We start from the raw sequence: 13,866 nt of genomic DNA, 5'->3' as shown, positions 1-13,866 counted from the left end.
AATTGACTGGCAGAAGATGGACAAGATGAGCTACAAATAATAGTTATTTTTCATCTCAGATTTCCATGGTTCTGGTGAACCTAAAGAAGATCTCTTCTACCCAACTTTTGGCCTCAACTCTCCCTGACTAGATAGGAGTACAGGTGGATTTTACATTCTTGGGAGTGCATTCCTTCAGTGTTGTGATTCCTGTAATATGGGAATAACAAAATGAGATTGTAGAGAATGCATGAAAACAAAAGATGGCTGGAGTGATAAACAAGGTGAACATGTGGCATGCATGAATAGATGGGTGAAGAATCAATGTGGTAAATATGCATTTGTGTGTGGAAATATCATTCAGCATGTATAGGGAATAGATAAGTTGCAAATGCTAACACTTGTGAATTAACTCTTTTTGCTGTTTCTTTTGTCTTTAGTTGGAGTGTAAAAGAACTCAGAAATGCTCAGTAGTCTGGGTTTAAAACACTCAAACAGAAATAAAATATTATTGTATATTCTGTTTGTGTTATATATGTTTACAGGAAGACTATGTAGTCAAACAAATGCAACTAAAAAAAAAACAACACTTGGATAAGTATCATAAATACAAATCATACCTGCATAGAAATAATTCATAAATAGAAATAGCAGCATTACTCGCTCAATATTTCTGTTATATAAACATACTATCCTCTACGGTACTAAAGGTGCGTAGGAATAGAACTTAGAGCTCAGAGAACTTAGATGAGAGGGAAAATAGGCCATTGTCCATCACCTTGCAAATGTAGTACATACAGTAGTCCTCAGATACATGATTTATCAGTTATTAAACTGATACATTTGATCTTAACCCAGCCAAAAACAAATGATTACTGTTCTTGTCTAGTTCATAAATAATATTGTTATGTATCTATTCTGTAGTGCCATAAGAATACAGAGTGAATTATGAATTTATGAATGCATAAAATACATGATCTCTATCCTGAGGAGGAGACAAATATGATACATGGAATAAATAAATCAAACACAAGTTAGTGAAAGGATAGATATGGAGATTAGCATTAGAAAGCTTCATAAAAGAAATGGGTTTTAAGGAAGAACTTGAAGTAAAAAGAAGAGAGCTGCTAGTAGACAAAGAAGTGGGAGAGTGTTTCAAGCATAGAGACCAGCATGAAAGGTGATGTTAAATTGAGAGTGGAAGAAGCACACAAAGAGAGCAGTTATGGAAGCAAGACTGAGAGTAGGAGGAAATAAGAGTATAGGCAAAGCTCTGTAGAGCTGGTTGGGACATTTTTGACAGACTTTTTTTCATCATATTATGTTGTTTTAACAAAGCCTAAATGTTTCACAGAGATGTATTGGTTTTGATAAAGTTTTAGATGGGAAGGTTTCCGAGGTCCAGGGAAGACTCTCAGATCACTTCAAGAAGGAGATAGAAACAAAAGAAACAAAATAAAAAATCTTAGGTTTTCAATCCAAAAACAGATTGTTTCAACGCAATGCTGTTTCACAAAAATGTTTGAAAGGTTTTGGTTTTGTTCCAGTGAGGAATGAAACAGAGGGGGAAGAGAGGGTGAATGATGTTGTCAGAATGTCCATTTACCAATGGACTTCTGTATAGATTGGAGTGATGAGAGGCAAGATGCAAGGAGGTAGTTACAGTTGGTGAGGTGAAAGACGACCAAGGCATGGACCTACAGAGGAAAGGACAAATTTTAACTGCTTAACCGTATAGACAAGCCCTTAAAAGTGACAGGTTTTAGCAAGAGCCAAAATACCAGGGGGTGGAGCAGATTAAAGTGGGGACTCAAATTGAGGTTGTATATCTGGGTGATGGCGAGGATAATGAAGCTGTCAGTGATGCTAAAAGAAAGGAGATAGAAGGAAGAATCTGGGAGGAAAGATGAGACAAAGTTTCTAGATATCTCAGCTGTGAATTTTCAAAGCTATTTAGGGGCTTTGGATGGTCAATCTCATCCATAGGGCCACGTTTTTAAATGAGGGATCTAATTTTCCACCAGTAATTGAATGTAGGCAAGGCACAAATGGTAGAATGGAAATATCTAACTACTGTGCCTGGAGGTAGATAGTTGAAGATTTAAAGTTTAATCGTTAGTGCCCAACTGTAATTGCACCAATTGAAAATAAGCACAAAAATTAGAGGCCAGGTTGGGGCCTTTGAAAATATGCCCCATAGAATTCAACTTTCACTGAAGACAGTGGAAGTTTAATGTGTGCATCATTAATTTTGGGATGCCAGTGTGTCCTTAATTTCTCCCTCTCTGTGTTATTGGTCTAATGACTGAATGCTAATTTGTTCACCATTCAATATCCTTTCTTTGCACTACTATTTTCTGTAGTTTATACCATACTCTCTCCAGTACCTTACATAATTTTGATCTGTAAAATGATTTATGATACAGTTTGTATGATGCACGCTATACAAACTAAAGTCGGGTTGCTTTATTGTCATAAACTAACAGGGGATGTGCTCCAGATTCTCTGTGCATTTCTATTTTTCACTCCGACCACCTAGTCTATCATTATTTATCAGACTTTTCTTTCATGACCTATTTGCAGAATTGAATGTGACAATAAAAATATTCTGCTGGTTCTTAGCATTAAGAAATAATTTGAAGTGGACAGTGAGTATACTTAGAGCATAGTAGATATCTCTTGTACTTTAGATCTGAGGTAAGGGCATAATTTACTATACCAAGACCTGATTATGCCATCCTTATAGTGAGTAGTACCTTATCCTGCAAGCAGTCACGTTGAGTAACCTTATGTATATATCAATTACAGTGTAACAACAATCCTCTTGGTTAAGAAATATAGAAAAAACAAATAAAAAACAAACAAATAGTGAAGTGGGGCAGAGAGGAATGGTAGACTCATCTTCTTCTTTCTTAGAGTCTCGGAAAAACACACTACTTGCAATTATTTCTATTAATTCTTGTTATTATTTTTTTTTATTTCTGCCATAAAGCTGTTATTTTTGTTCTTCAGTTATTGTTATTATTTGTGTTACCATAGTACCTAAAAAAAACAAATCAGGGATCAGTGCTAGGTGTTGCACAACAATATTCACACTCCCTTTAATAAGTTGGAACTCTCTAATATGTGATTGACTGGCATAAACTGTAAACATGTACAAAACAACCCTCACTGGGGAAAGAATCTGGTCCTGTTCTTCCTCTTTCCTTAACATTTTCACACTGTCTTTGGAGTGGGTACTTTGAAGTTTTGTGGTTGGGGGCTGACACACCAAACTATAACCCAATTTTTCCCTATTGGAAAATTAGTCTTCCCATTAAAAGCTATTTTTACAAAAATGGCAGAATCCTCTGGGGAAAAATAATTTCTTCCTTACAAAACACAGGATTTATCAATCAGAGTTTTTTTTAATAGATCTTAGCATTATAGAAGCACTAAGGATCTGATCTGACTACCATTCTGCTTCTGGAAGTGAGCGTAACATCTGAGTGCTTCAGAAAAAGATGGAAATATTTTAAAAAAATTAGTTTGGTCCAGGGGACATTTTTGGTGTTTTTTCCCCAAAAGAATTGTGAAAAGCCGTGTTCACTAGATTACAAATTACAAAATGTCACCATGGATCAGATAAGTATACTAAAAGCACTTTATCTGTTTTCACCTCTACACACTTAGGGAGTTAATATTTGTCATGTCACACAGCCCTGGGTTAATAAATCACACACAAAAATTACTCCATTTAAAAATCAGGAACCCTTTTACCCTTTGCCTTTTAAAGAATGGAAGAGTCACATAAATCCCTCATTCTCCATATGAGCATCATACTGCAATCTGTATCCAGATGACTTACCCTGGTTAGGAAGCTCCCATTCATGTATAGAAAAGGTGGCTTATAGTTGTAAGAAATAACTCAAAAGTGGTTGCCGCCAATGCTGCTATTGTATCCAAAAAGTTGAAACAGCACAATAAACAAAAAATGTCTCTTGAAGCTTAAAACCATCCTAAAAATGCGAGGCACCCTTCCTGTGTCATCTGGTTTGTTTGGGTGCAGTTTCCATGTATAAGTATAGTACTTAAAACTGCAACACCACAGGGTTACGCCTGAAATTGGGTAGGAGACAGACAAACTTGCTAGACAACAATTTCTTTGCTGTACAGCTGACAAAATGGGAAGATAAAACACTGCCAATAATTATATATTAAAAAGAGTTGCTAATTAATCTGAGTCATTTAATGATGATGTAATGACACTGTACAATATGTAAAAGGCTACACATCTGAAACCCATAGCTTTTTTAGTTTCCATATTCTGTATTATGGAGAATTTGGTTAAAACATATCCACTGATATTGTAAATCATGTTTCTTTACGTCATGCCTCATTTGTTGTATATTATGTAACTATGTTACCTATTCAAAAAGCACAAAACAAAAGTGAAAAGATAAATTGAGAGCACTGCAAATTGAGAGGCTAAGGAAGCAAAAACATATATTGTTAAATATTACTTTCAGAACACATAGAGGGTTTAGAGTCACATTCATTTCCAAACTGTAATGTTAGTGAGGATACTGTAGATGTGTTTAAAGCATTCCCTGTCTTTAAAGGGATTCAGTTAAGGTGCATCTTTAGGTTTCATGAGGATATGAATTAGCATGCTTTGTATCAACAATGCTGATTTCATTTTTATTGTGTAATGCCAATTGCAAGGAATGGAATTTTGCAACCATGCTTGTTTTTCGCAATTATGTGATAATTAACCCAATGGACTTCTTTCCTTCTGGCACCTATAACAGTGTGACCCCAAGTTTTCCTCTCCTTCTCTTGGTTTTACCTTTATCAGGGAACAGTATTTGTAAAAGTTTGTGTGTATATGTAGCCATGCCTGGGAGATATACTTAAGACTGCCATCAATTAACTTCACTGAAGTAACAACTCCATTGGAGCTTGGGAGTTGTGTACTTAACCAGGTGAGTCTAATGGACAAATGGCTCATGTTATAAAAAGGAGATGGAAGGCATCAGAAGTTTGAAAAGCAAACAAAAAGCGAATATGGAGAGGATTTGGAAATAGAAGCTTATCATAGAATCATAGAATATCAGAGTTGGAAGGGACCTCAAGAGGTCATCTAGTCCAACCCCCTGCTCAAAGCAGGACCAATTCCCAGCTAAATCATCCCAGCTAGGGCTTTGTCAAGCCGGGCCTTAAAAACCTCCAAGGAAGGAGACTCCACCACCTCCCTAGGTAACGCATTCCAGTGTTTCACCACCCTCCTAGTGAAATAGTTTTTCCTGATATCCAACCTGGACCTCCCCCACTGCAACTTGAGACCATTGCTCCTTGTTCTGTCATCTGCCACCACTGAGAACAGCCGAGCTCCATCCTCTTTGGAACCCCCCTTCAGGTAGTTGAAGGCTGCTATCAAATCCCCCCTCATTCTTCTCTTCTGGAGACTAAACAATCCCAGTTCCCTCAGCCTCTCCTCATAAGTCATGTGCTCCAGACCCCTAATCATTTTTGTTGCCCTCCGCTGGACTCTTTCCAATTTTTCCACATCCTTCTTGTAGTGTGGGGCCCAAAACTGGACACAGTATTCCAGATGAGGCCTCACCAATGTCGAATAAAGGGGAACGATCACGTTCCTCGATCTGCTGGCAATGCCCCTACTTATACAGCCCAAAATGCCGTTAGCCTTCTTGGCAACAAGAGCACACTGTTGACTCATATCCAGCTTCTCGTCCACTGTGACCCCTAGGTCCTTTTCTGCAGAACTGCTACCTAGCCATTCGGTCCCTAGTCTGTAGCAGTACATGGGATTCTTCCGTCCTAAGTGCAGGACTCTGCACTTGTCCTTGTTGAACCTCATCAGGTTTTTTTCGGCCCAATCCTCTAATTTGTCTAGGTCCCTCTGTATCTGATCCCTACCCTCTAGTGTATCTACCACGCCTCCTAGTTTAGTGTCATCTGCAAACTTGCTGAGAGTGTAGTCCACACCATCCTCCAGATCATTAATAAAGATATTAAACAAAACCGGCCCCAGGACCGACCCTTGGGGCACTCCGCTTGAAACCGGCTGCCAACTAGACATGGAGCCATTGATCACTACCCGTTGAGCCCGACGATCTAGCCAGCTTTCTATCCACCTTACAGTCCATTCATCCAGCCCATACTTCTTTAACTTGGCGGCAAGAATACTGTGGGAGACCGTATCAAAAGCTTTGCTAAAGTCAAGGAATAACACATCCACTGCTTTCCCCTCATCCACAGAGCCAGTTATCTCATCATAGAAGGCAATTAGGTTAGTCAGGCACGACTTCCCCTTCGTGAATCCATGCTGACTGTTCCTGATCACTTTCCTCTCCTCTAAATGTTTCATAATTGAAACATTATAAATAGCTTAAGAAGGTAACTCCTGGGTTTAGTAATTTGCGGTCTGAAGAAAGACTTCACATCGCTCCACTGGCTTCCCCTTCTCTAATACATCAAACAGAAGTATCCTGTCAGAAGACAGGTATTGAGCTAGATGGACCTTTGGTCTGATCCAGTATGGCCATTCTTATAAGATACTTGTCTTCACTTTCACGATCCTTTATCATGGCCTATCCCCACTCTCTCTCTCATTCCCTATCAAAATGGCAACTCCTACCTTAGGTGGGGCCATAGTACCAGCCTCTATCACACACTTGTTAAATTTTCAAACAAGCACCTTTGTACTTTCTCCCATGCTGCCCCACATGCTTGTTTAATTGTTTCCTTGTACTTTGCCATCTGTCTGCCTGTACCCATCTGTTGTCTTTTTACCACTTATCAGTGATAATGCCATGAAGGACAGAACTGCATGAATAATTATTCATGCATCCCTTATGAAAAATTGCTTTCAGATTGCAACTTTAAAAGTAGATATTCTGCAGTTTAGAGGTTGATACCATAGATCCTGTTTGGACATGTAACTTTTATTTTGTTTCTCTGGCAAGTGGTCTATGGGCAAAGTAAAAGGGCTACATGTGGGGACTAGAATAAACAGAGCAAAAGAAGCCCTCTGTGGGAGGTTCTGAAAGTTTGATCTAATATGGCAAGAAACCAAACAATCAGTGTTGTATTGTCAGTTCTGCTTTTCCATGACATGATCCTAGTCAAACTCATGCAACACAAAGGGAATTGGTCAAACTTTATATTTAACTCTCTGCTTTTCCATTCCCCAAGAGAGACTCATTAAAAGGAAAGCCATTGTCTAAAAGATATAACATTAATAAAGTAACAAATAGGATAACTCTCAATTACTTGTCAGCATTCCATTCCCAAGAGTGCCTTCTGTAAGAGAAACTGCTTAATTTAACCTTTGAATTCATTATTTTTACACAACCTTACTTTCCATATAATATTGGCAAATTCCTTTTAGTTCAATATTTAATTGATTTTCAAGAGCCTTTTGTCATTTTTCACTCAGTATGCAGGCATTAACCTTATTCATGTGGAAATCAAATCAGTTCAGGACATTGTGTGTGTTATGGGTGGGATCTACAAATAATAAAGAAAAAACATCTAATGGTTTTAAAGGATTTTTTAAATGATTTTGTAATCTTATTAGTATTATATATATATTGCAGTAGCACCCAAAGGCCCCGATTGTGCTACTACAATATACACAGTTGGTTTATACAGTAAACTAACAGGAAGATCATTTCCCCTGAGATTTTACAACTAAACTGAACAAGACACAACAAGCGAGTGTTAGAGATAGAATGGAGGAAAGAGTATAAAGGTGACAGCAATGAGATCACAGTGCTACTTAGGCTTGCTATGTGCACAGCTGGATAGGTCCATTGTTTATAATAGGCTTTTAGAAGGTATAAAAGTTGTGTTAATTCCACCCACCGTGCTTCTATTGTTAAACTAAGGCAAGATTTTGACTGTCCCTAATTTTATCAGTTTGTTTTCTAGTACCAAGTTCTCGATTCTTGGACTCAGATTTTCTCAGTAACACATCCCACTCTAGCACTGAGGGGATTCATGTAATTGATTTCTCTTTAGTCAACTGTGGTATAAGCAGCCAGCTGTCTCCCACAACAGAAGAAACTTTTCTTTTGTGCCATCACTAGTAGTGGCAAAACATATGTCACCCCATTCTATACCGTCAAACTTATCTTGCTCCATAACACTTTCCTTCATACGGCATCTTACATCCACATTTTAAGAAAAAATCTAATGAAAAAGGTATCATATAAATGAACATTGTTAAACATCTCATTTTCCCTTCAAACAATATAATGAATGACTACTCAATCCAGTACAAATATATCTGGCTTGAAACAGAGTAGAGGATTTTTGCTGTGTGTAGTTTGGTCTCCTATTTTCATGACAATACTCCATGCATGCAATGTGTACATTCCTTTAGAGTCCTGCTGAGATGGATTCATCTTTTCTCTGGCAAATAATATTTTTTATTTATCAAAAGACTTGGTAGTCAGTTTCTCACATCAATAATATAAACACCCTATAATAAAAGAAAAGTTCATTTCACACATTTATGTAGTACTTGACTCATTTTCATCAATTTCTGCCCTGTTTGCCCCCTTTTGAAAGTCACACTAGTTATTTTGTTCTTTTTACTTGGAAGGGTGGAAAGTAACAAGGGACTTTGAGGAATACTAAAAATTTGGACTGAACTTGTTTTGGGGTGCTTCAGACTTTTTGGCATATACATTGCATGAAATCCCCAAGGAACTAGCACTTAATACATTCTCAGATGCAATGACTGCAACCAGAAGAATGAAAATAATGTAGACTTGTTTATTTAACTATGTAACTTTAGTAACATTCTCCCTATTATAAAACTCCCTTAAGTCCCACACTATTAATTTTATTCTCATAGGATCAGCTCTTGATACTACCACACACACATGAAGAGCTTTTCATCCCTGACCAACTGAACAATACTGGCACATACTGAGGTGTCTGTTTATGAATATGAGCTGTGAGAACAAGAAGTTCCATTCTGAAAAATGTTTTAAGGGTAGCAAGGTGCTCCTGTAAGGCCCTGTTTCTCCATTGTGCATGGGTAGAGAAAATAGCATTTTACTTTGCACAGCTAAGTTGTAAGGCAGCAGACCTCAGACTCTGTGTGTATGAATTTTGTAGAGTAGGAAATAGACTCTAGGGAAATCTCAAAGTAGGATAATATCTGCCATTTTATGCAATCTGGTAGATTGAAAAGACAAACTAGCGCTCTCTAGCAATATCATCAGCACAGCCTTATAGCGCCTGTGCCTTTAGGTTTTGTCCCTCAAGAATTTTTGCCATGAACACAAAATGGGAGAAAACACAAAGCCCTATTCCCTCAGGGGTGGAGAATGTTCTGTGAGGCCTCTAGCACTTATTTGCTCTCTATGCTTCCCTCAATTATACCTTTTGTGATTGAGTTGGAGTGAAAGCAGTAACAATGACCAAGTTATTTTTAAAACAAAAGTATAAGAACTGAATATGAACATAGTGCATTTGTTTAGTGTTGTGGTGGTATGTATGGTCTGTGTGTACAGACTAGCTGATCACTATGGTCCCTTCAGGCCTTGGAATCTATGACTCTAAGGAATAAACTTGGAACACAGCATTATTGGACAGGCATATGGCTGACACAAACTAGCTGTGGCTATGCACCCTAATTAGCTGCTACATTCTACAACCAATCTTCCTATGGCCTAAGACAAATAGCTTCACAAAGCCAAAGCTCTAAAAAGAAGAGAAAGGAAAAAACTTAGTCCTATAGCTCAGGTAGCATTCATTCCCTATATCAGCTAGGTTGCTAAAAAAAAAAAAAAAAGTGCACCACCCTCTCTTCTTATGCTGATTTCTCTTCCTGATGGTGCAATTATCTCCACCTGTGCCCAGAGCCATCCCCCCCTCCTCCCCCCCATCACTGAACTTCACTGCAATCCCTGCAATGAGGGTAGGCACCTGTTGCCAATCCCATGCTCAGACACAGATAGCCAAATCCTGTATCAATAGAAATCAGTGGTAAAAATCCCACTGACATTTGTGGCACCAGAATCTGACTTCAAGTTGTTTTTAACCCTCGCTCCACCAAGCACTGGCTGGGAACTGAATAAACTGAGAATAATAATAATAAATAAGTAAAAAATGATGGCAGCAGTTAAACTGTTAATCCTGTTTTTCTTTTTTTTCCTAGTTCTTTGTTCTTATTAACTCCCCCCTGCATACATACACCATTCCCTCTGTCCTCACATCATAAAAAGAACAACATGGAATTAACAAGACTTGTACCAATCATCACCCTGACAAATCTGCTGCTTGCAAGGTGCTTCCCTTTCTCCTTTGTCTGTTTTTTGTCTTTTTAGATTGTATGCTAGTTAGGGCTGAACCTGTGTCTTCCTATATGTCTGTCCAGCACTTAACACATTTTGAGCATTATTGAGTAAATAAATAAAGTGTACTTCCTTAGCCTGATCTGTGGGAGAAATGTCATACCATTCTGCAGACATCAAGGGCCAATATTTAAAAGTGTGCCTGTTGAAGCACATGCAAATTTTGATGTGCACCCAGCTTGTGCAGATGGAAACTGCAATTTATGGTGAAACCCATATGCATGTGTAAATCAGGGTCTATGCATATGCAATTAAATCTGAATGCATGCGTTTGAAAATTTGGCCTCAAGCTTTTTGGGTGCTTCTATTTCAGGGACAAATAAAAACAAATTACTTAGGCAAGTACCTCCCATTGTTTTCCTTAGATTTTTAAAACATATTTAACCACTCCCCAAAACTGTTCATCAGATGTGGTTATGAGAGGCAATTTAATCAGACTTTCAAAGCATCAGCTAGATTTGGATAGCCCAAATCTGACATGCAATGCACCAGATCACAGCTTTGGCTGGGGGAGGTCCTGAGCTGTTACAACATGACTCTGTACTCCTGGTAAACCTTCACTGTGGTGTTCATTTTTTTGTATGCTTGGCAAAAGTCAAGAATTGAGCAATATTCAGGTGCTCAGGGGATTGTGCCACACACAAGCAGGATGTGCCCCGCCTTGCTGTCTGCTGCTTTTTCTCCAGAGTGAGTCTGCTATCATTTGACTCAAGCAGCCTTTTAATGATGATTACCAAAACTAGGGGTGGGTATTTCAGAAATGACAATAATCTCAGTTTCAATTGATAATGCAATTGCTTTGGAGATAATAAAATGCCTGTCTTTGTGGCAGCCCTCCACATACACACCTTCCCCCTAAATCTTTGGAATGGTCCTTCTACTATGAAAAGTTGGTTAGAGCTGTAAAAACTTTTTGGTTGAAATCTGAAGCCAAGAAAAAATTACCTGGTTTCATGTTTCAAGCTGAAAGTTAAAATCTGCACAGAATTCATCATAACAACTGCACCCCATAAAGGCCCTTTGTGGAAATAACTGCAACAAAGTTTTTCTTTATGTTTTTGAGCTCACATAAGCGTGGTGGATACTCCATCACTGACAATTTAAAAATCAAGATTGGATTTTTGTCTAAAAGATTGGACCTAGGAATTATTTTGAGGAAGTTCTGTGGCCTGTGTTGTATAGGAGGTCAGAGAGGTGATCACAATGGTCCCTTCTGGCCTTGGAATATATGAATAATTGCAGGTGAACATCAGCAGGTTCAAACCAAATCCACTGATTTTGGTTCACCAAAGCTGTGAGAAATTAAACCTGTGCATCCCATGCAACCATAGATGTGACAACAGTAAAAATATTTGCTTAAATTTGCTGAAAGATGGAGTTTCCACCATTTCCACAAGGAATTAATTCCACAGACTAATCGAGTGTACATTATCAGTATACACATATCAGAATTACATGATATTTACAGGCTACATTTCCTTATTTAAATTTAATCCTATTACACCTCATTGAAGCTACTTTTATTATGTGAATTATTTTCTCTTTTTTTGCTGTAGATTATATTTGCCTTAATCAGTGTTTAGCTAAATTATAGTTAATTAACTCCTTTCTTTTGTCCTTGCAAATCGGTCCCTCAAGAGTCCCCTCAAAATTTCTGTTGCCCTTCTTTGAACTCACTTCAGTTTTCAGTATCTTTCTGGTAATGAGGGACCTGGCTCTGAATGCAATATCCCAGGTGCAGTCACAGCAGAGATATATTGAGAAGGGACTACTATCTCCTTGCTCTCCAATATGACACCTCAGGGTATCTAGCCCAAAATTACATTGCCCTTTTTGATGCCATAATATATTGCAAATTTATGTATAATTTGCTGTCCACTCTCACCCTTAAATCCCTTTCGGGATTATCAGTTACACTGCTCTGAAACATTAGTAACATTCCTGCCAAAGAGATTACAGTAACCTTTTCACAGAGAGTGAGCAAAGACTGTGTTATCAGACCTTCATAAACTTTATAGCAAGTTCCTTGATTTGGAGAAGTGGTTGCAATGGTGTGGTGTATGAAATAATTTGTTAATTTGTAAATCTGTCTATACACTTTGTAAATTATTTGGGATCCTCCTGAATGATGTTTCAATAGTCCATAAATAAAAAGTACTATTGATATAGTTTGCTCTTTCGATTGGCTGGACAGAGTTTCTCAAGAACTTGGTGCAGAGATGATCCTAGGGACAAAATATCCAACCCAAACCTGATACCAACAATCTACTTCCTAAAAATATGCATGCAGGGTGTTCAGTATCCAAATAAATGACACATGGCTGTAGCTTATACCAGATATTGCCTTTGCATTCAGCTGCCATACTAGAGTGAATAGAGAAACAATACATGGGGAGTGAAAATAAAGCAAATCAATGAATAGAAAATAAAAAGACTTCTAAATTGCCCTTGACTTTCTCACAAATGCTGTTTTTCAGCTTTATCAGCCTCCTATTTGGGGTTCTGTTAAACATCTACAACCATGTGGCATTTTTTACATGGAGAAGGGTGGGGAGAAGAACTTTGATGAATGCTAAAAATCTGGATTTAGCTTGTTTTGGTATGTTTCATCTGATTTCACGTGTAAAGCACAACAGATCCCTGAATAATTAGTATTTCTGAGATTCTTAAATGCAGTGACTGTAACCAGAAGAATGACAATAACAAACTATATGCAATGTAGCTGTAGCCGTGTCCATCCCGGGATATTAGAGAGATAAGGTGGGTGAGGTAATATCTTTTCTTGGACCAACTTCTGTTGATGAGAGAGAGACAAGCTTTTGAGATCTCTGTGTGGCTCAAAGCTTGTCTCTCTCACCAACAGAAGTTGGTCCAAGAAAAGATATTACCTCACTCACCTTGTCTCTCTAATAACAATCTGCACACTTGACTCTGCTTGAATGACCAGATTCTAATAACACTCTCTCTAAAAATATAATGCTCCTGTACCTTTGGTCCCACGCAGTCCAAAATTATTTTATCATTAGATGGCCTCTCTGGACCTCCCTCCACCCCATTTATACGCTACTGGTTTTTCATCGCTGACTAACTGCATGCTAATGTCAGGCAGCTGAGTAATCCTTTTGCTTTGTGTGATTTCCTATGTGCATTCCCCCTTTGGAATAAAAGGAAATGCCTGGGCTAAACCTACTGCATCAGATTTGAAAAGAATGACGTCTAGCTGAGACAGGCTGAATACTGAGTGAGCCACTGGGAGACTTCCTTTGAATTCCCTAATTGGGTAGGTTTGTTATCTCTTGCTGCCCATCAGTTGACTAACAGTTAAAACCGGTAAAGGCCATGGAGCCACCTGGCTTAGTGAGGAATGGAAAAATGCTGGTTTGCGTTGTCTGAAGAGGATGGCTTGGCAAAGGAGTTTTCTTTTCACTTTAAAGTTTTGTTAATTCTACAAATGCCCATGGTGTAGAATTTATAGTGAGGGTGGGGTGTATCTTCATTCTGAAATTTACCATTG

This window comes from Malaclemys terrapin, chromosome 18 (assembly GCF_027887155.1).
Source record: "Malaclemys terrapin pileata isolate rMalTer1 chromosome 18, rMalTer1.hap1, whole genome shotgun sequence".
NCBI classification, from domain to species: domain Eukaryota; kingdom Metazoa; phylum Chordata; order Testudines; family Emydidae; genus Malaclemys; species Malaclemys terrapin.
Note: the sequence above shows the minus strand (reverse complement) of the source record.